Consider the following 19,265-nt stretch of genomic DNA (forward strand, 5'->3'; position numbering starts at 1 on the left):
TTATTTTTCATTAAATTACGGGATCTAAGCATCACTGCCTAGGTCAGCATTTATTGTCCAACCCTAATTGCCCTTGAGAAGGTGGTGGTGAGCTACCTTCTTAAACCACTGCAGTCTCTAAGGTGCAGGCACACCCACATTGCTGTTAGGGAGAGAATTCCAGGACTTTGACCCAATGGCAGTGGTATATTTCCAAGTTAAGAAGGAGAGTTCCTTGGAGAAGTTCCAGGTATTGGAAATTGCTTCAAGTATAATTTGGGTTGTTCCACAAGCCAGCAACATGCCCTCCTATTGGCTGGGAGCATCTAAAGTAAGTGCAAGGTCAAGCTGAGGCACAGAGAAGATCAGGAGGTAGGGGGATGCACAACTGTGGTGAGATAGGCTCATGATTCGAAGGTAGAAATCCTGCTTCCAGTGAGAGCATCACATTCAAGGGAAGAAATCGTGATTGTGAGGAGAGTGTATTGGGGAGGGAGATATCATAGTTGGGCAGAGTTCTGAGTGAGGGGAGATGATTGTAGAATCATAGAATCCCTACAGTTCAAAAGGAGGCCATTCGACCTATCAAGCCTGCAATGACAACAATCCCACCCAAGCTCTATCCCCGTAGCCCCACATATTTACCTTGCTAGTCCTCCTGACACTGAGGGGCAATTTATTCTGGCCAATCGACCTAACCCACACATCTTTGGACTGTGTGAGGAAACCAGAGTACCCAGAGGAACCCACGCAGACATGGGGAGAATGTGTAAACTCTCCACAGTCACCCAAGGCTGGAATTGAACCTGGGGCCCTGGTGCTGTGAGGCAGCAGTGCTAACCAATGTGCCACCATGCCGATGGTCAAGTAGGATGGGAAGGATCATGATTAGATGTGGATTCCTGAGGAAAGAACGTGATTAGGCATGAGGAAGGAGGTTATCATGGTCAAAGGGAAATTATGGTGAGGGAGAAACCTTTGTTGGTGAAATCAAGCTCAGAGAAAGATTATGGTCAGGATGGGAATGAAAGATTGGCAGGGTGGGGAGAGATCATGGATTGGGGGTGAGATTCTGGTCAGGGAGAAAAGATGATTCGAGGCAGTAGAGAAATCATTGTTAAGCTGGAGGAGATCCTAGTTGGAGGGGAGCAAAAGAATATGGTCAGCGAGGATAAGAATCTGGAATTAGCTCCATGACTTTACTGTATATTTGTGTATGTTTATATGTAGTGATTAAAGATTTGCTGTTTCAACATTCAGAAGACTGCAGTGACTTATTTCAGACAGATTCTGTAATCAACACCATCCCAACAGAAGTGATAATTGGCAGGATAGGAGATTGTGGTCAGGGATGCAAGCCCATGATCAGAGGAGAAAAAAGAGCCTGGTCCTGGCTGAAACGATTATGGAGATGAGCTTCAGCATGGAGCTGGGAGAGAGTCTAGATAAAAGGTATGGAAATTGGTGAGAAGTAAGCAGGCTGTTGTCTGATCACCGTGCGGTCCAAAGGTGAACTTGCCGAGCCTGGAGGAGAGATTCTGTTTCTCCTCCCCCACAAACAGTGCTGTAAAAGCACTTCCTTACGAGTCCAGTTCTCCTGCCACCTGCTAGATAACCAAGAAATGGGCTGAAATTAGTAAAAAAATAAAATGCACGATAAAGTGGAGGCATGAAACCTCCTTAAAACTAACCGCACTTCCTCCTGAGAGTAGATTGCTCACCCATCTCTCCATCCCATCTCTTAAATCCAGAAGCAGGTGACTTGAATTGTGTTCTAAACTTTTTAGATTTTAAATTCCATCTGACCCAAATGCTCCCACTCCTGGGGATTAAAATTGTCTCCAAATTCTTACTGGTTAAAATAAATTGAATGCTGCTCTACCATGTTTGCTATTTCTGTTAAAGTAAAAGAGCACTTATTTGTTCTTAACTGTTTGGTCTCATGTCATGATTTGGTGATGCCAGCGTCAGACTGGGGTAAGCACAGTAAAAAGTCTCACAACAACGAGTTAAAGTCCAACAGGTTTATTTGGCAGCACAGGCTTTCAGAATCTCAGGCTCCTTCTTCAGGTGAGTCAACCTGAAGAAGGAACAACACTCCGAAAGCTTGTGCTGCCAAATAAACCTGTTGGACTTTAACCTGGTACTGTGAGGCTTCTTACTGGCCTCATGTCACCAGCTCTATATTTAGATTTAGAAGTGTGACAATGATGAAACGTACATTCAAAGCCCTGAATCAACTCTTTCCTGATACACTGAAAGAATTTTTCTCAGACCCCAAATAGATATCATCAGCTACTGTATATACCCTTCAGGTCAGCGCTGGAACAGTGATTAATTGTAATGAATGATTTAAAGCCTGTATGTCAGGACAGGCAAAATGTAGTCTATTACTCAACAAGTCACAAGGGCAGATTTGGAGTAGTTTTTTCACTACTACAAAAGTATCCCAAGGGAATATGTTAAAAATTGGCTGATACTTTTCGAAACAGGCATATTAAATCAGCAATGGTTGTGTGAGGCCAAAGCCCTCGGCACCCCTGACAAATTTGACCACACATAATCATAGCCTGGAAATAAGACAAATCATTTGTTTTATTTAGTTGAACTGTCAGTGCCAACAACATTATTACATCACTAAGTAACCGACATTCACTTTCAGTCATCCAATCAGTTTCCCAGTTGCTCGCAGTAACAAATATAGTAAGAAAAATGATCCAACAAAATGACACAAATTGAAAAAAAAAAGCTTCAAAGTAATTCCAAACAAAGATTTGAGCTTTTCCCAGCAAGTACTTGCAATTGAGAATGGGAGATAATTTCCACAGGGTTCCCTCAACTTCCTGTCACAACTTCCAGCACTAGAACAAATGACCATTTCACCAAGTTAATTGATCATCAAATTTACACTGAGAGTTTGAAAAAAACGTTGTGCAAATTCCAGAACACTCCCTCTCCTTTGATTCTAGTCCTTCCCTCACTCCCCATAATAGAAGTCATCATAGAGGCGACACTTCAATTGAATAAAACATGAGTTGGCATAACTGAAAGCTTTGGCTTAATTTGTCACTTCTGCATTTGCTAAACCTCAATTTTCCTCCTTTCCACTTAATGTGCAGTTGTGGAAATCATAATCACAGAATTGTTACAGCACTGAAGAAGGCCATTCGTGCCAGTGCTGGTTTTTTCTGTAGGAGCAATTTACCTGGTGCCACTCCCTGCCTTCTCCTCGTAACTCTGAACATTCTTCCTTTACAGGTAACAATCCAATTCTCTCTTGAACGTCTCAAATGAAACTGCCTTTACCCTATACTCAGGCAGCGTATGCCTAACGGTTCACTGCATCAAAATGTTTTCTTCATGATGCTATTGCTTCTTTCACCAATTATCATAAATCTGTGCCCTCCTTCTACACCAACCAATGTGGTTGACTCTTAACTATCCTCCAAGGGCACGCAGGAGGGCAAAACATGCTGACCAGCTAGCGATGCCCATGCTCCACGAATGAATAAAATCAAACACCAGCTTTGCAATGCAAATGTGGCAAAAATGGCTGTAGGTGCTGTCAAGTACCAGGTTCCAAACAAAAATGGGAAACAGACAAATTTACGGTAAATGGTTCCTGGATATTGGGGGATATATGACAGACAAGAAGAATGAGAAGTCATGTAAAAATAGAAGGGTAGCACTACTGATCAAAGATAGATTGGTGCAATAGCTAAAGTTGACCTTGGTTCAGAAGTTCAGGATGTAGCATCAGTTTGTATGGAGATGATAAATCAATAGGTAAAGTGTCACTAATGGGAGTGATCTACAGGCTCTCCTAACAGTAATCACAATGTAGTACAAAATATATAAGAAGTATTGTGATAAAAGGAAGGCAATAATCATGGGTGATTTTTATTGACATATAAATTGGAAAAATTGGCAGTACTGGCCTAGATGAGGAATATTTCAGAATACTCAGTATGGGATTTTCTGGCAGCGCTCACCCCAAAACCGGGAAATCTCACCCGGGATCAACGGATCTTTGCATGGTCCGTGTCTTGCTTGCTATGATTCCCGTGGCGGGCAGGATGGGAAGGTTCCACACTCACAATAAGTATCTTCCTTGTATAAAGAAAGATTCTAAGGTGAGGGCCCAACATTCATGGTTAAGTAAATTAGTTAAGGAAAGCATCAGGCTATAGACCATTTAGCTTGACGCCAGAGGATGTTGGAATCAATCACTAAAGAGATTGTAGCTGGGCATTTTAAAAACTCAAGGTAATCAGGAAATGTCAACAAGGTTTTGTGAAAGGAAAATCATGTTTAACCAATTGATTGGAGCTCTTTGAACTCCAGTCACATGCACTGGGGATAAAGAGGAGTAACACTGTATTTGTATTTTCAGTAGGCATTTGCTAAATTACCACATCACGGGTTCTACGGAATATTGGAACTGATGGTATAGGAGATAATATATCAACATGGATAGGAGATTGGCTGGCTGGCATAAAACTGAAGAGAGTATGCATAAATGAGTCATTTTCTGATTGGCAGTATGTGATGAGTAGAGGCCTGCAGGGCTGCTGGAGCCTCAACTTTTTACTATTTATTTCTTACGATGACTTGCTGCCTCACAGCGTCAGGGTCTCGGGTTCGATTCCAGCCTTGGGTGACTGCCTGTGTGGAGTTGGCACATTCTTTCCTTGTCTGGATGGGTTTCCTCCCACAGTCCAAAGATGTGCAGGCAGATGGATTGACCATGCAAAGTTGTCACTTAGTGCGTCAAGATGTGTAGGTTAGAGGGATTAGCCATGGGAAATATGTAGGGTTACAGAGATAGGGCGGAGAAAAGTGCCTGGGTAAGATATTCTGTTGGAGAGTCAGTGCAAACTTGATGGGCCAAATGACCACCTTTTGCACTATAGGGATTCTATGGATTCTATGAGACCAAATATAATAGTCCTCATGCTATTATTCACAATTTGTGCTGCTGTCCTCTTAAAAATAAATGAAATGAATTAGTGCATCATTTAGGACACCTGTGTATTCACCGGTGTCAGAAATGTCCCCTGAATTTACAAAAGACAAGACCACCACACTGATTGCTGTTCATAGTGATATTCCAGTGTTACAGATTGACAGCCAGTGGCCCTTGAACGTATTCCAGTTAAATCTGAGCCCACAAAGGTAGTTCCCTTCCATCACTGCCAAGTACGGACTTAGAGATACAATGGTAACAGCCTTCCTCTGGGGCTATTTAATATCTATGCCATTCCATTTTAGTTTTTTCTTGTTCATTCATTAAACCTGTAAGAGCCCTGAAAGCAATCCTCATAGTGTGCAGCTGAACGTGGAAAAAGAAATAAATGGTGTAAGTTTAAAAAAACGTTTACATCAGACATTTCGCAAACTCAGGATATCCCAAAGCCTTTATGGCCAGTAAAGTACTTTTGATGTGTTATAAAATAGGAAATGCAACAGCTACATTGCACACAAGGTCCCACCAATAGCAATGTGACAATGTCTAGATATTGTGTTTCTGCATTGCTAGTTCAGGGATAAATATTGGCCAAGAAAACAATGAGAAATCTTTGCTTTTGTTTGAAATAGTCCAATGGAATTTTTAACATCCGGCTGAGAGGGCAGTCAAGGCCTCGATTTATTACCTCATCCAAAAGACAGCATCTCAGTTTAGATTTTGTGCTCATTTTGGAAGTTGAATCTACAACCTTCTGATTCAGAGATGGACCATAGGAATATAGGAAATAGGAGTAGGTCATGTGGCCCATCATATCTTGCACTGTCTGTCGGGACAGATTCAGACATGGGACATGAACGTCACTGGCTGGTCAACATTTATTATCCATCCCTCATTGCCCTTGAATTGAGTGGTTAGCTACGCCATTTCAGAGTGCAGTTGAAAGTCAACTACATTGCTGTGGATCTGGAGGCACATGTAGGCCAGACCAGGTAAGGACATTGATCACTGCTGTTCATCTACCTGTACGCCATTTTCCCCACTATCCTCATATTCCTTGATGTCATTAATATCCAGAGATGTATTGATTTGCTGTCAACAGGGCTAAAAGCTGGCAGCTTAATCAGCAGCTGGAACCTGACCATTCTTTAATGCTTTTTGGAAATGGGCACCATTAGTGCAATGTATGCGTGATGCTAGACAGGGATTTTCTAATGCAGAGTCAGAAAACTCTACAGCCTTTAAAAATGCTAGCTAGGGCCCAGTTCTGAGATTCCTGCCACATTCCCATCACCCCCCAGTTTTCATTGGTACGGGATAAGGTTGCAGGTAGGTGAGTCTGCATCCTGCATTCCCAACCTGACTGGTTCCATTGTGGGGTTTGCACACCTAGCCTCCATCAATTTTTGTGGCATCAGCATATCTTTGCCATGGTACAAGGATCTCAAAGGAGTCATAAACCATAGGCTCAATTCTGGAACTGTTCAAAAGATCTTATCCATGCGCCCTTTGTTCCCTTCATGCAAACCCATGATCCCAACCACCCACATGGCTGCTTATATCTCCCACGCCAACTGATGCCCCTATGTATTCCCCATGAACTCTCATATTTCCCATGCCAAACCATGCCTTATCCATGCCAATCTATGCCAACTCATGTCACATGACCCTACCCACTTTCCAAGGTGCCTCATACTCTTATGCCAACCCCATGCCCCTTCACCCACCCCTCCTCATATCCCCATGCCCCCCACATTCCCATGATGCTTTATAGCCCCTGGCCAATGTAGTGCCAATTTATGGCAGCCCCTTCCCCCCCACCCCCCAATCCTTTGCTATTACCCCTCCATGCAAACTCACCTAACAACCTTTGGTAGCTTTGTGACAGCTTTAATAGTTTCTTGACGGTTTGTTGACAGTTTGACAATTCTTTGAAAGCTTGACAGTTCTCTGACAGCTTAACTGTTCCTTGCCAGCTTGATAGTTTTAATAGCTTTTACAGTCCTTTGAAAACTTGACAGTTGTTTACGCCCTCCATGAGAACTCAACTAGTATGCTTTGGCAAACCATTAATTACTTTCTTAGTTCCTTGTCACATTGGCAGTTCATTGAAAGCTTTGAGGTCCTTTGATAACTTGACAAATTCCTTGACAGCTTGACAGTTTTTTGACAAATTGTCCCCCAAAGAGCAGTGAAAGGAGCCATTGAATATTTTTAAGGATGAACATGGTAGATTTTTAATTAACAAATGAATCAAAGGCAACAGGGAGCAGACAGGAAAATAGAGTGAACTATAATCAGATCAGCCATGATCAAATAGCAGAGTAGCCTCAAAGGACAGTATAGTCTTCTCCTGCTCCTAGTTCAGATGTACATATGCTTTGTCTTAAATGGAAGACTCTCTATTTTGAAATGGTGTCCCCCTAATTCTTGTCTCTCTCACAAGAGATTACATCCTTTCAGCATCTACCCTGTCAAGTTCCCTCAGGACTTTATGTTTCCTTAAGATCACCCCCCTTCTTCTAAATCCAATAGTACTAGCCCAACCTATTCACTCTTTGCTTAATAGATAATTCCTTCATCCCTGGAATTGGCCAGCAAATCTTCTCTGCCTTGCTCCTAATGCAATTATGTCATTTCTTAAATAAAGACACTGAAATAGTAGACAGCACACAGCACTCTAAATGTGATCTCACCAATGCTCAGTACAACTGTAGCAAAATGTCACTACTTTTATATTACATTCCCCTTACAATAAATGACAACATTCCATTTGTCTTCCTAATCACTTGCAATACCTGTGTACTAACTTAATTCATCGACTAGCACACCCAGATAGTTCTGTGCTGCCAATTTCTGACATCTATCTTCACTTTCATAATATGCTATTATTAATCTTCCTGGTAAAATGGACAAGTTAATATTTTCCCACATAATACTCCATCCGCCAATTTTTTGCTCACTCACTTAACTCCTCTATATCTCTTTGCAGACATGGGATTGATGTTCCCTAGCCTTCAATGTTTTGAAAACTGGACTTCTGAATTCCAGATTCCCACACTCCTTGTCACAGTTGATCATTTCCCCATCCCTTTCCTCAACTCTCAAATCTTTATTATCACTAATGCTCTTTACCAAATTAAAATCTTTCTGAAACATTATATTATGAGTGGATATCTGTGCACTGCTTCTGGAGTTGGTTAGCTAACATTACAGAGTGGTTATCCTTCAAAGGTGATGCAACCTCATCCTGTATTGTGATTGTTGAGATTGCATTGAAACCGTCTGCCATCTTTCTTTGCTCAACCTGAATGACCCTTTGAAGAAGCTTTAGTGCCTTGCACTAGACTATCTGTTTTTATTTCTCTGAGCTTCAAGCAGTGTCATCTCCAAGCTGCATCAGTAAACGTGGCAGCTCTTGGCCACATGCCTCCCTTTCTTCCCTTGATCAAGATAGGTTCTCCCGTATGGAATCACCTGGCTCTGTCAGTTGCTGGAATACAGATGACCCCTCTTTAACTGGCTGCAGCCCTTTATGGGATGCACCAGTACTGGGGGACATGTGGTACAATGGTTAGCACACTGCTGCCTCACAGCATTGGGGACCCAGGTTCAATTCTACGCTCGAGTCATTGTCTGTGTGGAGTTTGCACTTTCTCCCTGTTCCTGCATGAGTTTCTTCCGGGTGCTCTGGTTTCCTCCCACACTCCAAAGATATTCAGGTTAGGTTGATTGGCGATGCTAAATTGACCCTAGTGCCATTGGTATTAGTGAGGTAAATATGTGGGGTTAGTGGGATAGGGCCTGGGTGGTATTGTGGTCGATGCAGACTCGGTGGGCCAAATGGTCTCCTTCTGTACTTTAGCGATTTTATGAATCCCCTTACCTTTCCAGTGGCAGTAATTAAATCAGGCACAGCATGACTAATCCAAACCCACATTGCATCTATAATTATGAAGCGAAATTGCAGCATGTGAGCAGCAGATTAACCTTGCCCAATGGTATTTTCACAAATCCACTGATCCAATGACATATTACCCAAAGATCACTCAGAATGATAGCTAGGAATAGAACATAGAGTAGTACCATACAGTATGGGCCCTTCGGCCCTCGCTTTTGTGCCAAGCTATGTCCAAACCCAAGATCAAGCTGAGAATGGATCTCAGATTTTACAGTTCTTATCCTTAAGAAAATGGAAATTCTGAAACTATTTTCTCCCATTCAAAATAAATCATTGAAATCGGTCATGTTATTTTTCACTGTTATTTTTGGCCCTCGAGGGGGTTGACAATAATTACAATTTGTTGGAAACTAATTTGAATAAATGAAATTCAGATTAAGAAATCATGGAAAATGAAAGTAATGCTGATGTAAAATACTGGCCTGGAGTCATGCAGCTACAGATCATTGGGCAGCATAGTGTAGCAAGGCCCAGAAGCTGCAACCCAATTCATCCTAATTAGGTACAATCTGCTTTTCTTTTGTTCCATCCCCCTTAAGTTTAAAAGGCAAGAAGTCCCTCAACACTTTTTAAAAATGTATTTATTATTTAGCAGTTTTCCAAGTAGGCTTACATTAACAGTGTAATGAAGTTATTGTGAAAATCCCCTAGTTGCCACACTCCTGTGCCTGTTTGGGTACACTGAGGGAGAATTTAGCAAGGCCAGTGCACCTAACCAGTACAACTTTTGAACTGTGGGAGGAAACTGGAGCACTCAGGTTTGAGTGCAGACATGGGGAGAAAGTGCAGACTCTGCACAGACAGAGACCTAAGGTGGGAATTGAACCCGGGGCCCTGGCATTGTGAGGCAGCAATGCTAACCATTGTGCTGCTGTGCTCTCTCTCTCTGACAGCAGCTACAACTATCTGCATCAGAATCTGCAAAAAATGTATCATGTTCATCTTTTATTCCATGATGTCCTGATTTTGGACTTCTAAGTAAAAACATTAAATGTAGTGAATCAGGGGCCATTAGGATCTGCACTGGAAAAGGTGGGGTGAGAGTCTGATGTTCGCAACAATAGAAGGTGTAACCACAGGAAGGGACAGGCTAGATCAGAGAAGGACTGGATGGGGCAACAACAACAGAAACTGAATAGATAGAGGAATGACAGTGCCATGCATATTCTCTGATCTTCTTCCTTCTAACCAATGTTTACTTTATAACTCTTAACAGGAAACAGTCACATACAGTTGGTGAATGCAGTTAAAAGGTTTTTACATAATCCAATACCCTCAACATGCTATTAGGAGAATAGACAGCGGTTTCTGCCTCAGGACAATAGAGAGATTAAGAACAGGAAAATCAGAGGCCCTTTTTCAAGATCACAGATTAGAACATTCACTTATTTTCCCTGTCAGATACTGACATAAAGCAAAAGACACCATAAGTTCTGAGTCAAAGGGTGGATACATTCAATCCTCTGGATGCTGAAGAGGAAAAGGAGACAAAGAGTGGGTGTACCAAGAAAATTGGCAAGTGCTAAAATGGGCTGGATCTAGTATGTCGGATCTCTCCCCGCTTCCTGCTCCCGCCTAGCTAAATGCCATCTTAAAATCCAACAGCATTCATAGGGGAGGCCAGGCTTCTGAAAATAGCATACATTACTGTTCAGCCTTAGTACATTCAAATCTGTTTATTTAATAGGAAGGACTGGATAAGTGGAATATTTTAGTCACAGAGGGCTGCTTCCTTTCCTTGGGGGAAAAATCAATTGTATGACGAAGACTTTTAAGCATTTGACTGAATGAATAAATCAGGTGAAGGACATTCAAAGAGGACACAGTTGGAAATTCATATTTTTGGCCTATTTTCAAGATCAACTCTATCAGTAAATGGCACATTTATTTCAAAACTGCTGCAGGACCATATTGCCATTTCTTGGATGTTTCTTTCAAATTCAAATATTCTGTAGTAACAACAGTAAAACTTATATTTAATATCTCAAATGGCCTGAAGCAGTAACATTGGTAAAACTTAAAAACAAACTCTGTATCAGATGCCATTGATCAGAGTGGAATTCCTGGCTTTATTCCCTTGCAAGTAAAAGATTAAGGGGTCATCTAACAGAAGCATTTAAAATGACTAAAATAGTCGAAGGGGTAGAAAGGAACTATTTCCTTAGTTGGGGGAGTCGAGAACAAGGGGGCATAATATAAAAGTAGAGCCACGTCATTCAAGAACTTGTTCTTATAAATTTTAGTACAAATCTAACACACCTCCAAAATGTGTATCCGTATGTGTATCCCCAAATTCTAGTCCTCACAGTCAGAACTATTCTAACCTTGAACAAAGAGCAATTCAACTTCCAAGCCTGTGGCCTTGGAACTCCTCAGGGATTCTCTGATTTCCTGCCATAGCTTTATCAGGAGGCAAGTAGAAAGCCCATTCAAAATAGCTGAAACCTACACTTACCCCTTTGCTGTGATTTTCCAACCCACTCTCACCAATGTTGTGATGAGACAGTGAGAATTCCTGTGTAATTTCAGAACATGAGTTTTTATTTGTCAGGATGCAGGCTTGAGAGGTGTAAAACCCCATTGTTTTATTGGATTTTTTGACTTGTGACATCACTGTTTCTTGTTATAAGTCTCTGGGAAATTTATAAAAAATGGTTTTCTTCAAATAACAAAATTTAAAGAAGAATACTTTTCCTGTGATTGCAGATTTGGGCAAAATCTACTTTCCCTTATTAGTAGGTATAGGCTAACATTTGGGGTATATCTTATCTAGCAGTCACCATTTAACGTGATTCAAAAAACCACCGGAAGGAATGCAGAAGTATTTGTATCATAGAATCCCTACTGTGCTGAAGGATGCCATTCAGCCCATCTAGCCTGTGCCTACAACAATCCCACCCCAGTGCCAATTCCTGTAACCCCATATATTTACCCTGCTAGTCCTCCTGACATGGAGGGGCAATTTAGAACAGCCAATCCACCTATCCCACACATTTTTGGATGTGGGGGGAAGCCGGAGCACCCAGAGAAAACCCACGCAGACATGAGGAGAACATGCAAACTCCACACAGATAGTCGCCCAAGGCCAAAATTGAACACGCGTCCCTGGTGCCGTGAGGCAGCAGTGCTAATTACTGCGCCACTGTGCCGTTCACAACTTGTAATGTTCACATCCTAGCAGAAATCATGAAATGACAATCAAAAGTTGGAACTCTTCTTGATTATTTTTCCATTCCTAGTGCAGAATATTAAGATCTCAGCAGCTTTAACAGCATCCTCATCCACCCACATTCGTCAACCCCAACTGAGGCCAGCTAAATCAGCACCATGCGCACAACTCCAAACATTTGTTTTCAGCCAACAGTCTGCCTCTGGCTAACATTTTCAAGGAGTAAACTGACATTTGGAGGGTTGAAACATCACAAAGACTTTATACATGATTACACTGAGAGAGAAAGAATTAAGAATTCAAGACCAATATAATGACTTTCGCTTAGTTCCAGCTGAGACTGACTGGTGAGCCAATTCTGCAGCTTAAGTAGAAAAGATCCTCTGGTGTTCTGGCTCTCTGCCCAACTTCCAACCCCTCCACACTCCCTCCTCATTTCCGATACTCATTGATTGTTGTCCCTTAGCATTTCCTGTGGTACCTGGAGGTCAGCTTCTGCAGAGGTTCAAGGAAGCACATTATTTCTAACATTAGAACGTTCTCCATCAGCATCCCAAGAGTCTTTTCTGCCTTAGAGTGAGCCATGCAACGTTAACTCTTGAAATCATTCATTGGTGCCTAATGTCATTCTGAAAATAATTTGAGTATCATTTAGAAAGGAAACTGAATACATATTGCTCACTCCACATCGCTAGATCAAATCATTATCATTTCTCAGGAGATTGCAATTCTATTAGCTCAAGTTAAGTATCCCCCTGACAAAAAAGATTCCACCACAGAAAAGGGAATGTGATCTACAGTTGTAATTGTCATTGCATCCATTAATGAATTCTAAATAGAGCTGTGAATCATATTGATCATTGCAGTTTGCTACGGATACAGGGCTCAATTTCCTATTTATTTCCCTAGTGTCTGTAATTACATCATGACGCATATTATTGGAATTATAACTAGAATGTGTGATATTATAATAAGGACATGAAAAGAGTCATACAGGTTTACAGCATGGAAACAGGCCCTTCAGCCCAACTTGTCCATGCCACCCTTTTTTTTTAACCCTTAAGCTGGTCCCAATTGCCCACATTTCGCCCACATCCCTCTATCCCCATTTTACCCATGTAACTGTCTAAATGCTTTTTAAAAGACAAAATTGTACCCACCTCTACTACTATCTATGCAGCTTGTTCCAGACACTCACTACTCTCTGTGTGAAAATTGCCCCACTGGATCCTTTTGTACCTCTCCCCTCTCTCCTTAAACCTATGCCCTCTAGTTTTAGACTCCCCTACCTTTGGGAAAAGATATTGACTACCTTGCTGATCTATGCCCCTCATTATTTTGTAGACTTCTATAAGATCACCCCTCAGCCTTCTATGCACCAGAGAAAAGACTCCCAGTCTATCCAGCCTCTCCTTATAACTCAATCCATCAAGTCCCGGTAGCATTTGAGTAAATCTCTTTTGCACTTTTCCTAGTTTAAATCTATTATGTCTTTTCTATAATAGGGTGATCAGAACTGTACACAGTATTCCAAGTGTGGCCTTACCAATGTCTTGTGAAACTTCAGCAAGATGTCCCAACTCCCATATACAATGTTCTGACCAATGAAACCAAGCATGCTGAACGCCTTCTTCATCACTCTGTCTACCTGTGACTTCACTTTGAAGGAGCTATAAACATGTACCCTTAGAGTATTTTGCTCAGTAACTCTCCCTATGCTCTACCATTAACTGAGTAAGTTCTGCCCTGGTTCATTCTACCAAAATGCATTACTCATATTTATCAAAATTAAACTCCATCTGCCATTTGTCAGCCCACTGGCCCAATTGATCAAGATCCCATTGTAATCGGAGATAACTTTCTTCACTGTCCACTATGCCACCAATCTTGGTGTCATCTGCAAACTTAGTAACCATGCCCCCTATATTCTCATCCAAATCATTAATATAAATGACAAATAACAGTGGACCCAGCGCTGATCCCTGAGGCACACCGCTGGTCACAGGTCTGAAGTTTGAAAAACAACTTCTACAACCACCCTTTGGCTTCTGCCATCAAGCCAGTTTTTTATCCATTTAGCTACCTCACCCTGGATCCCGTGAGATTTAACCTTATGCAACAACCTACCATGCGGCACCTTGTCAAAGCCTTGCTAAAGTCCATGTAGACAACATCAACCGCACTGCCCTCATCTACCTTCTTAGTTATCCCTTCAAAAACTCAATCAATTTGTGAGACATGATTTTCCACTCACAAAGCCATGCTGACTCTCCCTAATAATGCCTTGCGTCTCTAAATGCCTGTAGATCCTGTCTCTCAAAATACCTTCCAACAATTTATCCAACACAGGTGTGAGGCTCACTGGCCTGTAGTTCCTAGGCTTTTCCCTGTAGCCCTTTTTAAACAAAGGCACGATATTTGCCACCCTCAATTTTCAGGTACCTCACCTGTGACTATTGATGATTCAAAATATCTCGGCTAGGGGACCCACAATTTCCTCCCTAGCCTCCCACAATGTCCTGGGATACACTTCATCAGGTCCCAGGGATTCATCTACCTTGATGCCCTTTAAGACTTCCAGCACCTCCTTCTCTGTAATATGTACAGAAAACTTCTGAACAAATTGAAAACATTTAAATACTGGATGAGGTGTTACATTTTATAATGTACAACTATTTATAATCTATATTAATGACTTGATAATAGGTACCATAGCCAAATTTACAGACAACACTAAATTAGGTGGGATTGTAAATTGTGATAATGAACTAAAAAATTTACAAGTGGACATGGATAGGTTAAGTTATTAGGGGAAAATTTGGCAGATGGAATTTAATGTGAATTAGTATGAGATTATCCATTTTGGTAGGAAAAATACAAAGGCAAATTATTATCTAAATGGTGAGAAACTTTGGGGTGCTTCGATGAAGAAGGATCTGGGTTCTTTGTGCATGAATCGCAGAAAGTTAGTATGCAGGTATAGCAGGTAATAAGGGAGGCAAATGGAATTTTGGTATTTATTGCTAAAGGAAAAGAATGTAAATAGTGAAGTGTTGCCGATACCGTACAAAGCATTAATGAGACCGCACTGAGAATATTGTGTACAGTTTTTGTGGCCTTCATCGAGGTGTGATGTAATTGCATTGGAGGCAGTTCAGAGGAGGTTCACCAGATTGATTCCAGAGATGAGGAGGATGGCTTACAGAGAGTTTGAGTGGTTTAGGCCTATACTCCCTGGAGTTTAGAAGAATGAGAGGAGAATTAATTGAGGCATACAGGATGATAAGGGAGATTGGCAAAGAGGATGTTTCCTCTTGCAGGGCAATCTGAAACAAGAGGTCATAGTTTTAGAATAAGGGGTGGCAGATTTGAACAGAGATGAAGAGAAACTACTTCCCTCAAAGGGTGGTGAGTCTGGAAATTCATTACCCCAGAGCATGATGCATGTTGGGACATTGAGTAAATTTAAGGAAACGGTATACAGAATTTTAATTAGTAAGGGTTTGAAAGGCTACAGTAAATGGCAAGAAAGTGGAGTTAAGGCCGAGATGAAATCAGCTGTGATCATATTAAATGGCAGAGTGGCCTGAGGAGCTAAATTGTTTACTCCTGCTCCTAGTTCACAGAATCACAGAATACCACAGCGCAGAAGGCACTTTTCAGCCCATTTAGTCTGCACTGATGCATGAAAGGCCCTTGCCTGCCCACCTAATCTCACTTGCCAGCACTTGGCTCATAGCCTTGAATGTTATGGTGTGTCAAGTACTCATCCAGGTACTTTTTAAAGGATGTGTGACATCCTGCCTCCACTACCCTCCCAGGCAGCACATTCCCAACTGCCACCACCCTCTGAGAAAAAACATTTTCCCTGAAATCCCCCCTAAACCTCCTACCCCTCACTTTTAACTTGTGTCCCCTCATAACTGATCCTTCAATGAAGGGGAACAGCTGCTCTCTATCCACCCAGCGCACGCCCCTCATAATCTTGAACACCTCAATCAGGTAGCCCCTCAGTCTTCTCTGCTCCAGAGAAAACAACCCAAGCCTATCCAACCTCTCTCTATAACTTAAATGATCTATCTCAGGCAACATCCTGGTGAACCTCCTCTGCACCCACTCCAGTGCATTCACGTCCTTTCTATAATGTAGTGACCAGAACTGCACACAGTATCCAGCTGTGGCCTCACCAACGTTCTAAACAACTCCATCATGACCTCTCTGCTTTTGGAATCAGGACCCGATTGATAAAGGCGAGTGTACCATATGCCTTTTTCAACACCCCATTAACCTGCCTTTCCACCTTCAGAGATCTATGGACAAACACACCAAAGTCCTTTTGTTCTTCGGAAACTTCTGAGTGTCAGATCTTTCATAGTATTCTTCCTTGTCAAACTACTCCTTCCAAAGTGCGTCACCTCACACTTCTCAGAGTTATATTCCATCTTTCAATATCTGCCCATCTGACCATCTCGTCTATATCTTCCTGTAACCCAAGACACTCAACCTCATTGTTAACCACCTGGCCAATCTTTGTGTCATCAGTAAATTTACTGATCCTACCTCTCACATAGTCATCTATGTCATTTATATGAATGACGTATGACAGGGGGCCCTGTTACACAGATCTCTGTGGTACACTACTGGTCACGGGCCTCCAGTCATTAAAGAAAGCCATCTGTCACCACTCCCTGTCTCCTACCGCTAAGCCAATTATGAATCCAGCTTGTCAGATCACCCTGTATCCCATATGCATTAGCCTTCTTAATAAGTCTCCCATGTGGGACTTTGTCAAAGGCTTTGCTGAAATCCATGTAAACTGCATCAACCACACTACCCTCATTTTGATGTGATTTAATTTATTATTGTCACATGTATGAACATAACAGTGAAAAGTTTTGTTTCTTGCATGCTATACAGACAAAACATACCATTCATGGAGAAGTAAACGAGAGAGTGCAGAATGTAGTGTTACAGTCATAGCTAGGGTGCAGAGAAAGATCAACTTAATCAAGGTAAGTCCATTCTAAAGCCTGACAGCAGCAGGGAAGAAGTTGTTCTTGAGTCGGCTAGTATGTGACCTCAGACTTCTGTATCTTTTTCCCAAAGGAAGAAGGTGGAAGAGAGAATGTCCGGGGCGCATAGGGTCCTTAATTATGCTGGTTGTTCTGCCGAGGCAGCGGGAAGTGCAGACAGAATCAATGGATGGGGGTTTGCGTGATGGATTGGACGACATTCACGACCTTTTGTAGTTCCTTGCAGTCTTGGACAGAGCAGGAGCCATACCAAGCTGTGATACAACCAGAAAGAATGCTTCCTATGGTGCATCTGTAAAAGTTGCTGAGAGTCATAGCTTAGTCTTTTGAGAAAGTAGAGGCATTGGTGGGCTTTCTTAACTATAGCGTGGCAGGGGGGTCAGGACAGGTTGTTGGTGACCTGGATACCTAAAAACTTAAAGCTCTCGACCCTTTCTATTTCATCCCCATTGATGTAGACAGAGGCATGTTCTCCCCTACGCTTCCTGAAGTCGATGACAATCTCCTTCCTTTTGTTGACATTGAGGGAGAGATTATTGTCGCCATACCAGTTCACCAGTTCTCTATCTCATTCATGTACTCTATCTTGTCATTGTTTGAGACCCCACCCACTACGGTGGTGTTGTGAGCAAACTTGAAAATCGAACTGGAGGACAATTTAGCTACATAGTCATAGGTGTATAAGGGGTATAATAGGGGGCTGAGAACACAGCCTTGTGGGGCACTAGTGTTCAGGATGATCGTGGATGAGGTGTTGTTGCCTATCCTTACTGATTTGTGGTCTGTGAGTTAGGAAGTTCAGGATTCAGTCGCAGAGGGAGGTGCCTAGGCCCAGGCCACGGAGTTTGGAGATGAGTTTCGCAGAAATAATAGTGTTGAAGGCTGAGCTGTCGTTAATCATTGGGAGTCTGATGTAGGTGTCCTTGTTGTCTAGGTGTTCCAGGGTTGAGTGCAGGACCAGGGAAATGGCTTCTGCTTAGATCTGTTGCAGCAGCTGGCAAACTGTAGTGAATCCAGGTAGTCCGGGAGACTGGAATTGATTCGTGCCAAGATTAACCTTTCAAAGCATTTCATAATGATGGATGTCAGAGGCACCACCTATACACTTCAAAATTCAATCAATTTTGTTAGGTATGACCTCCCACTGACAAAACAATGCTCTGACTATCCCTGATCAAATCTTGCCTCTCCAAATGGACATAGATTCTCTCCTTCAGAATCTTCTCTAGTAGTTTCCCGACCACAGACATGAGACTCTGTAGTTCCCTGACTTGTCTCTACAACGTTTCTTAAATAGTGGGAACATATTAAGTGGTCTCCAGTCCTCTGGCACCTCCCAGGTGAACACAGTAAGAAGTCTCACAATGCCAGGTTAAAGTCCAACAGGTTTATTTGGTAGCAAACGCCATTAGCTTTCGGAGTGTTTACTGTTCCTTCATCAGGTGAGTGGAGATCTTTTTACAAGCAGGGCATATAAAGTCACAAACTCAATTTACAGAATAATAATTGAAATGTGAATCTTCACAGCTAATCAAGCCTTAAAGATGCAGATAATGTGAGTGGAAAGAGCATTAAGCACAAGTTAAAGAGATGTGTATTGTCTCCAGATAGGACAGTTAGTGAGATTTTGCAAGTCCAGGCACGTCATGGGGGTTACAGATAGTGTGACATGAACCTTAGATCCTGGTTGAGGCCGTCCTCATGTGTGCGGAACTTGGCTATCAGTCTTTGCTCAGCAACTCTGCATTGTTGTATGTCATGGAGGCTGTTTTGGAGAACGCTTACCCGAAGATCAGAGGCCGAATGCCCATGACTGCTGACGTGTTCGCCAACTGGAAGAGAACAGTCTTGCCTGGTGATTGTCGAGCTTATTAACAACAATTATTAATGACAGCTCAGCCTTCAACACTGTTATTCCCACAAAACTCATCGCCAAACTCCATGGCCTAGGCCTCGGCACATCCTTCTGCAACTGGATCCTGAACTTCCTAAGTCACAGACCACAATCAGTAAGGATAGGCAACAACACCTCCTTCATGATCATCCTCAACACTGGTGCCCCACAAGGCTATGTTGTCAGCCCTCTACTGTACTCCTTATATACCTATGACTATGCGGCCAATACAGATTGGCTTTAAGAATCACTGCTTGAGAACC

Source organism: Carcharhinus amblyrhynchos, chromosome 2 (genome assembly GCF_965287045.1).
Source record: "Carcharhinus amblyrhynchos chromosome 2, sCarAmb.v2.hapA, whole genome shotgun sequence".
Lineage (NCBI taxonomy): Eukaryota > Metazoa > Chordata > Chondrichthyes > Carcharhiniformes > Carcharhinidae > Carcharhinus > Carcharhinus amblyrhynchos.